Here is a 10574-nt window from a genome sequence, read left to right as displayed (position 1 = left end):
CTGCAAGGTCTCCCACTTGATGACCTCGTGCCTGAGCCCTCAGTGCCAGACCCAGGGACATTCTGACATTCTCCTTGGGCAGCCAGGGCCCTGTAAATGTCTTGGTGCATCCCTCATCACCAGGACTAGGATATGGGATTTGGGATGGCCCTCCAGACCTGTGAGCCCTTCAGCTGTGAGGGGTTGCCAAAGCAGCACCTCTAGCCCATTCTGCAGGGGAAAATGCTCAGCAGCAACACGGGACTGGTTGTGGGTGCTCCAGCACCAAGGTGCCCTGAGCCAGGAGGTGACACAGACACCCCGGCACTTCCCTCTCGCTGTGCTCATTACAACAACAGAGGCCTCTTGGTGCGCTGAGAACGAGCCAAACCCAATTTGTGTCATCTCCTAATGTGTCTCTAATACCTTACATTGGATCCAATTAGGTGATGGCAGCCCCGGCAGCAGCAAGAGGGGCTCAGCCTTCATCCCGACATTGATCCTAACGAGCAGCAGGCAGAGGGGTGTCCCCCGGAGCTGCTCTTTGTGGTGCTGCAGCCGCTCGGCGCTGGTTAATGTGCACTTAACACAAAGTGCTACCTGCGGAAGATGCTCGGCGAGAGGGAGCCGACACGGGGCCGTGTAATTTATGCCTCTGGAATAGGATCCTCCATGGGCATTACAACAGCGCACTCGGAGAGGACTCGGCTGCCTGCTGGAGAAGAAAGGAAGGCTTTAAGTGAAGATTTAAAGAAGGGGATGGAGCAGCTACAAAGGAGGGGAACACACGCCCTCCAGCTGTGGAAGAAGGCAGAAGGGAGGCTGAGATAAAAGGCGAGCTTTGATCTTCCTCGATCCATCGGGCTTCGATCAGCGCGTCCCGCTGTGCCGGGGCTGGGCTGGGAGTGCCTCGGTGGGAGCTGCCCGCCGGGAAAGGCACGTCCATCCCTGTCCTCTGCCCTGCGTGGCCCCGGGATGGGCTGGGAGTGCCTCGGTGGGAGCTGCCCGCCGGGAAAGGCACGTCCGTCCCTGCCCTGCCTGGCCCCGGGATGGGCTTCCCCTTTTTGGGACCCCTGCGTGGTGCCGGTGCTGCTCCCCAGCTGCTGCCTCCAGCTGTGCTGGGGCTCTGCTGTAGGGGAGCTCCCAGGATTTCCTCTTTATTGGTTTAAAAGTACTTAAATCCACTCCTTTCCCCACCTACATGCTGCTGTATGATCTGCAGGAGTTCAAGGCCAAAACTTACCCTGAATCCCAGGGCTTCTGCTGCTGGCATTGCAGGGAAGACCCAGAGTGCATGAGGAGTGATGAAATGCTGGGTTTGGGCACGGTTCAAACAACACAGGAAACCTCACGCTCATGTTCAGATGCCCAGTGTCAAACAAACCCTCAGGCACACAATCCTGCTTCGGCAGCTTGAGAAGAGCTCAGGGCAAAATTGAATCCCTGACAGAGCAGCGAGAGAGCCAGAGCTCCCAGCGGCACAGCCTGCGGCTCCAGGATGCTCCTGGGACTGGCACAGGTTGGATTGCAGAGCCTCCTTGGAGCTAAAGAATGAGACGGGATGTCCCACTGCTCCAAGGAAACTGTCAGGAAACTCCAAGGCCAATGGAGACCCCAGTGCTCAGGGATCAGAAGCACATGCACGAACTGAAGGTGTTCTGCAATGTTTTTGCTGGCCTGCAGTGCCACAGGCCCCGGGCACACAAGTGACACAATGTGTAGGTGACACCAAACCCACCCAATGCTGTTCAGTGCCTGAGGGTAGCCTCACAGCCCAGCATGGATTTGATGCACCAAAACCTCAAAAGGAGAGGTTCTCACACCCATTAGGTCACCTTGAATTAATCAAGACAAGTCCAGGATGTCCCAGGACATCCCCTTGCCTGTGTTGGTCATTCACCAGAATCCCCAGGGAATGGGCACGGCCCCGAGGCTGCCAGAGCTCCAGGAGCGTTTGGGCAGCGCTGCCAGGGATGCCCAGGGTGGGGTTGTTGGGGTGTCTGGGCAGGGTCAGGGGCTGGACTGGATGATCCCTGTGGTTCCCTTCCAGCTCAAGATATTTTACAGTTCTATGATTTCTTTTCCTGCACACTGGGAAAAGAATGAAATCCTGTTTGTTCATGCCACTCACACCTGGCACGGCATCCCAGCTCTCTCTGCTGCCCTGGTGCCCCTCTGTCCTCCCCACATGGCCCAGAGTCCCTGCTTGGTGTCACTGCCAAAGCGGCTCTGTCACACTCATAAATCCTCTTTGCAATTTCATTCATTTCCAAGCTCCCTGTTACCAGCTCCAGCCCTAATCTCACACTCCATAAATCACCCAGGGAGCTGGGAGCAGAGGGAATCGTCTCCTCCCGCCCCAGCTGAGCACAGCTGGGCAGCTCCTGCTGAGGGATGTGGGGCTGGGGGGGTCTCTGTCCCTGCCACAAGGTGCCCCTTGTGTGAGCCAAGGGACACTGGGGAGAGAGAAGCCTGGAGGGCAGGGAAAGGCTCTTCCCCCAGAGGCTGCCGGGCACTGCCCAGGCTCCCCAGGGAATGCGCACGGCCCCGAGGCTGCCAGAGCTCCAGGAGCGTTTGGGCAGCGCTGCCAGGGATGCCCAGGGTGGGATTTGGGGTGTCTGTGCAGGGCCTGGGGCTGGAATCCATGATCCCTGTGGGTCCTTCCAGCTCAGGGTGTTCTGTGATCCTGTGAATCCCTGGAGAACTGGCAGGGGTCACTCCCATGCCCCGAGCCATCCTTGTGCTGGTTTGTGGGGAATAATTAACCTCAGATTGAAACACTGATTCTTGGAGGGTGCTCAGTCCCATCCTGTGCCCATCCCATCCCACCAGGAGTGCAGCCAACCGGTAGAGCAGAGAATTCCAGAGCCTTTCCAGCCTAAAGATCCAGCCCTGGGAGTGGGACCCTCCCAGTGGTGATGGATTTGCCGGGGAGAAAAATGCCCCTTGGTGCTCATGAAGCCCACAAGGGTTTAAATTTGTGCCAGGGTGTTTTTACATCTCACCTGAGGATTTCAGTGGAATGAGCTCCAGGCAGCTCCCAGGAAGGAAGGGAAGGACAATTATCCATGGGGATATCCCAGGTGCGGTGTGGATGGGATACCACCCGGTTCAAACCAGTGCAGACCAGCAGGGACCTGACAATCTGCCTCCACAGGGACACCTGAGTGTGTCCCATCCCTGTGGGTGCAATTCAGCTACAAAAAAAATAGGGGTGGGAAAAGACTGCTTATCAGGAGAATGAATGGATTCATTTTTGCCTGGGAATTCCAATGTTTTTATTCTTGGAGGGTTTTTTCCCCCTCCAAAAGCCACTCTGGGAGAGAAGGTTAACGAATTTTGTTCCATGCAATTTCTTTTTTATGGTGGAAACACAAGTGTGTCAGCTCTTGAAGTATTTTGTAAAATTATGGTAGATTTGCCCATTTTTGTTTATTGGAGAAAAAAAAAAACCATGAGAAAGCATTTAAAATGGCCAGTTTTGACATGTTCAGAATGAAATGTTTTGATTTTTTGGGCCTGAAACATTCTTCAGTTTAAAAACTCCCTTTCATTTAATTTGGAAAAACCCAAAAGCTTGATTGAAGTGAAGTATTCTGATACTGTCAAACGGAACGTTGACTCCAAACCCTTTGAAAATCAATTTGGCAATAGTTTGGGAAACCTTTATCTTTGTTCCAGGCTTGAATAATGTTAAAAACAAACAAACAAATGCAGTTTGCAAATGAACTGAGAGAAATATTTTTCTCCATGCACAAAAATTACAAAATTCCAATTTATGTGTTTTCAAAAAAAGGCCAAAAACCCCTTCCAAATCTGAGGAAAAATCTGGATTTCATGGAGAGAGGTGACAAAGTAAAGCCTTGAAATGGATGTTGGGGTAATGAATAAACCAGGAGCACCAAGAGCTGGAATGGCTCTTGGAGCCAAAAGCAGGGAAATACCCGTTTGCAGCAGGGTCAGGATTTCCTGGAGACAGGGATTCCCTTTGGACAGGGATTCCCTTTGGACACAGATTCCCTTTGGACAGGGATTCCCTTTGGACATGGATTCCTTTTGGACACGATTCCCATTGGACAGGGATTCCCATTGGACAGGGATTCCTTTTGGACACAGATTCCCTTTGGACAGGGATTCCCTTTGGACACAGATTCCCATTGGACAGGGATTCCCTTTGGACATGGATTCCTTTTGGACACAGATTACCTTTGGACACACCTCACCAAGGCAACCACTCCATGCCCTGTCTATGACAGAGATCCACATTTTTAAAAGTAAGAATTTGGAAATCATCAGAAAACCACTCCAGGGATGGTCTGAGGTGCTGGAACTCTGTTGTGTAACAGGAGGGAGGATGGGCAAGGCCTTCCTCACTGATAAACCCGAGATAACGTCAATATCTGACCTGTCTGAGCTTGGAAGGGGCTGAGAGAGGAGGAAATGCCCCAAAGCCAAAGGAGAATGCCAGGTACCAGCTGAGGGTATGGACTGGGAGAGGGAACTCAGTGCCAGTGGTAACAGGCAGAGGGATAAACCCCTCCAACAGCTTCCTCTGGGAGGAGGAGGAGTCTCCACCACTCAAAGCTGTTCCTTCCCTGGCACATCTTGCTGCATGATCTGCTGTGATGCAGCAGAAACCCTGGGCTTGAGCGGGGTGAAGTTCTTCCACCTGGTTAGAAAATCAAACCACACTGTTCCTGCAGCTTTTCTCTGGGAAGCTGTCTTGGGGTGCCCTTATGATGTGGATCCCATATCGCTGCCTATGCCCAGAAATGAATTTCTGTGTCTTTCTATGCCTCTAAACTGAGCCTGAGAGGGGGAAGGAAAAAACTGAGCAAAACCTTTTCAGGGCAGTTTGCAGCTTGTTCAAGGTCACATAAAGATAGGAGGGGTTTTTTTCCCCAGCTGCGGCAGGGGAGCGAGGAAGCACCCGGGACTTGCTGGGTTCCAGTCAGCTTTTGGCCAGTTGTTTCAGTTTCTTGTTCTCCGGAGAGAGAGACTGAGAGTTGGACTTTGTTTTTCCTTCTCTGGAATTCCGGATTTTCTCCCTTTTATACTGGACTGTTTTTCAACCTCAGAGCACATCGGGAGGACTTTCCACCGGGCACAGAGGGCCTGGCCCTGGCCCAAGCCCCAGCGCCGAGGAGACCAAAGGGAGGACTCTTAACACTTTCCCAGGTTTTTCCTCCACAGTGAAACATTTTATTATTTAGCCTTATTTTCCTTTTCCCGTGTGTTTGGTAAATAAATCGTTTTATCTCCTTCACTTTCCTTCGAGGAAAATTTATTTTTTCCCGAACCTGGGGGGGAAGGGGTGGTTGTGCCTTCTCTCAGAGGATATATTTCTAAATTTGGCTAAACTGGAACAAAAGCAGAGGCCAGGAAAGCTGTTTTTCCAGACTCCAGGCACCTGTGGCAGGAGAGGTCCCTTCCCTGTCCAGCTTCCCAGCAGCCTCAGAAGGGAAGCACAAGAAAAGCAAGCACGGGTGCCACCTCTGGTTCCTTCCCTGTCCCCGCACGGCCATGCCGGCCAAATGCCCCTTCCCCGGGCTGCCAGACCCACAGCTCTAACAAGCCTATCCCCAGCACAGCCCCAAACAGGCTGTGGCCATGTCTCAGGCTGGACACCGGGAGGAATTTCTGCATGGAAAAAGTTGTCTGGCATTAGAAGGGGCTGCCCAGGGAGGTTTGGAGTCCCCATCCCTGGAGGTGTCCAAGGGAGGCCTGGACGTGGCACTGAGTGCTCGGGGCTGGGACAAGGTGGGGATGGGGCACCAGCTGGGCTCAATGGGCTGGGAGGGTTTTTCCATCCTCAGTAGTTCTGGAATGGGTTCAGGGCTGATTTGACCCTGCTCTGCCTGCCTGGGTGCCCTCTGATCACTCACGTTTGTGACCCTCTGTGGTGGCACATGGGCTGGGGTACTGAGGAAAGCACCAAGGGGAATAAGAGAGCACACCTTAGGGTGACAGGCTGGTCCTGGGCTCTGCTCCTGCCTCTGCCTGACGTGCTCTGATGTCGTGGGCAAGGCAGTTTGGATCAGCTCCACGCCCTTCTGCTGAAAATGTTCGGCCTTTATTCTTCTCAGCCTGGTTTTTCCTTCTGGGCTGTGGTTTTTCAGGAGACAGTCCTCTGTCCTTGGGCTCCTGGCTGTGGCCATGGAGGTGTTGTGCTGGTGTTGGCCCCACCAGGAGTCTGTGCTGGCCACGGATGACATTCCAGCCCTGTCCGAGGTGCCTGCAGTGAAACGTGGCACATGTGTTCCTCCCTGCTCGTGCCCTTGGATAAGCTCTGCGGAAATCCACATTCTCTGGGCTCTGAGGGCAGGGTCTGACCCTCTCAGGTGGGAATTGTGGTGACCCAGCAGCTCCTGCACAAGGAAAAGCACCAGGCACTGTTTCCTCTGGCCCTCCCTTGGCTCCCAGCTCCCCACACCTCCCTCTGCTCAGCCCCAGGGTTTATCAGGAGCTCTCCTGGGACCGTGGTCAGTGCAACAGCACCTTGGGGAGTCTGAGGGCCCGAATTCAGGCAGAGAGCTGGGCTGAGGGGCAGCCTTGTCAGAGCCTTGGGGATCAGCTTGGACTCCTGGGCTGGTCTCAGAGGAAGGGGGAGATATTCAGCCAGAGAAATTTGTGTCCCAGCAAGGAGAACATGGAGGTTTGGTGCCAGCCTCCTCCTGAAGCTGACCTGGGTTTGTTGTGCTGAAGGCCACCCCAGATGGGTTATCAATAACAATTTTCTTTTTTTTTTTTTTTTTTTTGCAATAACACCTTCAGGTGGAGACGCTGAATTATTTTGGTTGTAAAACAAGGGCCAGTGGTGAGGGGCTGCAGAAAGACTTGGTGATAAGAAGAGATTGGTGACAAAATGGCAGAAAAAATTCAGGGGAGATAAATGAAAACTGAGGTACATGGAAAATACAGCTCCTAACTTTATGAATTAAATAGAGCCCCATGAGCTGCCTGTCACTGCTAAAGAACAAGATCTCATAGTTACAACAGAGGCAGCTTTGAAAATGTCAGCTCTGTGCTCGGCAGTGGCTCAAAAAAGCAAATCAAGTGTTGGGAATTATTATGAAGGGAATAAAGACCAGGAATGTAAAGCCCAGCTGTCAGTCTCTCCCTGTGGGAATCCCTGGGAGGCTCTGCCATCAAGCCTGGGCAGTTCTGGCGGGTGTCCCGAGGGATGGGCGGCAGGAGACAGGAAAATCAGGTGTGGCTGCTGTGGGATCCTCTCTCTTTCCACGAGGACCTTCCCACAGAGCTGGTGGGTGCCACGTCCATGGTCAGCAGGAGGTGACACTTCACGCAGTCCATGGTGGAAATGTCCAACCCCACAGGCAGGTTCAAAAGAGGAAAATTCACCAAAGGATGTTGGGTTCCAAGGCACCTCTGGGTTAGGAGTCGTGGTGGGTCCATCAGGAGAGGGTCACTGTGTGCTGGCCCTGCTCTGACACACAACCTGTTGTGGCTCTGGGACGAGAGCAGCTGGTGGTGCTGGACTCAGGGATTTGGCATTCAGAATCCATGGGAATGCTGGGAGCCTCCGAGGTGTAATAAAACAGGCAGGGAAATTCAAGTTAGAGCTCTCACAAAGTGAAAAATGGAATCACAGAATCCTGGAATGGGTTGGGTTGGAAGGGACCTCAAAACTCATCCAGTGCCACCCCTGTCATGGCAGGGACACCTCCCACTGTCCCAGGCTGCTCCAGCCCCAATGTCCAGCCTGGCCTTGGGCACTGCCAGGGATCCAGGGGCAGCCCCAGCTGCTCTGGCAATTCCATGCCAGCCCCTGCCCACTCTGCCAGGGAACAATTCCTGCCCAAGATCCCACCCAGCCCTGCCCTCTGGCACTGGGAAGCCATTCCCTGGCTCCTGGCCCTGAATCCCTTGGCCCCAGTCCCTCTGCAGCTCTCCTGGAGCCCCTTTAGGCCCTGCAAGGGGCTCGGAGCTCTCCCTGGAGCCTTCTCCTCTCCAGGCTGTTGCAATGGGATCCTAAGCAGAGGATTTGATGCCACTGAATCCCCACACAAGAGTCCAGTGAGGACTGTCCAACCTTCAGGGTGCTTTGATGGCTTCTCCCTCTCCAAGACATGAATCCAGAGAAGAGCAGAGACCGTGGCTCCACTGCCCACAGGAAAACTCATTCCCTGCAAAATGGGAAAAAATCGGTGAGGCTGGGGAGGCAGGGAAGAGCTGGGGAGGCAGAAGAGCAGGAGAGGTGGAGGCTGCCAGGGGATGTTCAGGGAGGAGGGCACTGAGCTTCCCCCACAATCTCTGGGAGCCCCTGACTCACCACTGGCCCCTCCTTTGGTCGCTTCTCACCTCCTGCTGCCCCTCGTTCTGCTCTGAGGGCTGTGTTTCACACAGGGATGGAGGAGCTGATACAAACAAACACCTCGGGGATGGCTTTTAGGGCAGGGAGGATGTCCCAGCCCAGCCCCAGCCCTGGCCTGGGCTGGCGAGTTCAGGATGTCACCAGTCCCAGTGCCCTGGGCACTCCCGTGGGTTTGGGGGGACTCCAGCAGCTCCCTGTGAATTCCTGGTGTTTTCTTCCCTCCCGTTCTGGGAAGATTTGTGGTGGGTTTGGCTGCGAGGCTGGAGGTGCCACCGTGCTTCCCCTCCCTGCCACCAGTGCGGCCAACAGGACATTCCCAGGGCATCCCCCACTGCCGAGAGCCCGGCTCATTCCCCACGGAATTCTGTGCTGCTGGCGGCTCTGGTGCCTTCAGGGCACCCAGAAATCTCTCCCTTGCTCCACTTCCCTCTGCCCATGGCTCCCCTCTCAGCCACAAGTCTGCACCCAGGAGGGATTTCAAGTGCAAGAAACCCCTTTAGACATTTTCGGGTTATTTTTTTTTTAGAGGTTTTCTTTATTCTGAAGTACTTAAACACCCCTCTTGTGAAATCCTTATTATCCTGACTCAGAGCCTCAGCTTTAAGTAGTGCTTTGAAATAAGGGTCTCAAATATGCATTCAGTTTCAGCTTAAAAGGGGTAGTTAATGTATAGTACATAAATAGCTATTATTAAATACATTCACTGGAGATTAACAACTGCTGTGTGTAATGGATACGTGTCTAACCACTATGATATATACTGAATTTCCCCATTATGGAGCTGCTGGATGTGTGTCTGCTAGAACAGAGCACCAGTTCCCGGTGAATAATTCAGGAGATGAATTTAGCCTCTCTTTCTGTCTGTGAAACTGCACAATGAATTCATCACTCCGCTCTGATCCCGCCCGGGCTCGGAGGAGGCTGCAGGTGGCTCCTGTGGGTATTCCCAGGGGTGGCTGAGGATCCACTGCCCACGCACAGCTCCAGCCTGGTGCTGGGTGGGCAGCACGGGCCCTGCTCTGGGCTCAGCATCCCTGAGCACCCTCAGCCCTGTGCCGGGGGCAGAGCAAGCAGCTGCTGCAATCATTGAGTTATTAAGGTGGGAAAAGACCTCTCAGATTATCAAGCTAAACCAAAAATAACTTTATTTATCTGATCGTGCTCCCAGAGCTGGGCAGCCAGAGGATGCTTGGCCTATCAGGGGCTCTTCTGGCTCTTAAAGAGAATTTCCTGTTAGAACCGGGGTCCCTTTTTCTATTTCTGTGTCTGAAGATGCTCGGCAGGACCTTTGCTTGGGCAGAGAGGAGCATCAGTGGAGGAAGACCAAGGCTGTGGCTGTAAGCACAGGGAATTGTTCCTCCAAAACCTGTCTGTGTGGAAAAGCTGATGAATGTGATCTTGCCTGAAATTTACTGGGATATTTCATAAAATCCCAGACTGGTTTGGGTTGGAAGCTCATCTTGTTACATCCTTGCTGTGGATAGGGACAGCTTCCACTGAGAAATCAGAGAAATCAGAGAAACTGGAGAAATCAGCTCCTTGCCTTGCTCATATTGTTGCTCCCTCTTGACGCTCCGTGGGTTTTCCCTTCCCTTCCCTTCCCTTCCCTTCCCTTCCCTTCCCTTCCCTTCCCTTCCCTTCCCTTCCCTTCCCTTCCCTTCCCTTCCCTTCCCTTCCCTTCCCTTCCCTTCCCTTCCCTTCCCTTCCCTTCCCTTCCCTTCCCTTCCCTTCCCTTCCCTTCCCTTCCCTTCCCTTCCCTTCCCTTCCCTTCCCTTCCCTTCCCTTCCCTTCCCTTCCCTTCCCTTCCCTTCCCTTCCCTTCCCTTCCCTTCCCTTCCCTTCCCTTCCCTTCCCTTCCCTTCCCTTTTGGCTCAGTCTCACCCAAAGCTCATCCCAAGGGTGGCAGGGGGACAGGCAGCTTGGGAGGGTGTCTGATGCCTTCTAAAACCTCTCACAGAGATGCCGCAGCTCCTTCCTAAGAACATAATGTGCCCACCAGGCCTGTGCTGTCTCTTCCATGAGGTGTAGGGGAAACAAAGTCCCCTTCCCCTGCCCAGTTCCCAAAATAAAATGGGAGCAACAACAACAACAAAAGGATTTGGGACGAAAATAACTAGCTGAGGCATGTCCTCTGTGCTGGGAAGATCAAGTGCTAATGATGGTTCTGGCACGTTGGTGACAGTTTTGTCTGGTGCCTGTATATATATTTTAGCTGTGAGACCACATGGGAGGCTCTTTATGCAGCCCAAGTGCCTTTGACA

The 10574-nt window shown here is 53.4% G+C and overlaps 1 long non-coding RNA gene across 1 annotated transcript; it reads right to left on the bottom strand.

The window, feature by feature from the left end:
* Window positions 1-5180: 5180 nt before the first annotated feature.
* Window positions 5181-9877, bottom strand: LOC138121970 (uncharacterized). Its single transcript, XR_011156309.1, has 3 exons — window positions 8273-9877; window positions 8033-8126; window positions 5181-7520 (listed from the first exon to the last, which is right to left on the bottom strand). It is a non-coding gene; the product is annotated as an uncharacterized lncRNA (long non-coding RNA).
* Window positions 9878-10574: the final 697 nt, after the last annotated feature.

The sequence above is a fragment of the Aphelocoma coerulescens genome, chromosome 23 (assembly GCF_041296385.1).
Source record: "Aphelocoma coerulescens isolate FSJ_1873_10779 chromosome 23, UR_Acoe_1.0, whole genome shotgun sequence".
NCBI lineage: Eukaryota > Metazoa > Chordata > Aves > Passeriformes > Corvidae > Aphelocoma > Aphelocoma coerulescens.
Note: the sequence above shows the minus strand (reverse complement) of the source record. Positions and strands in the feature narration are given on the sequence as shown.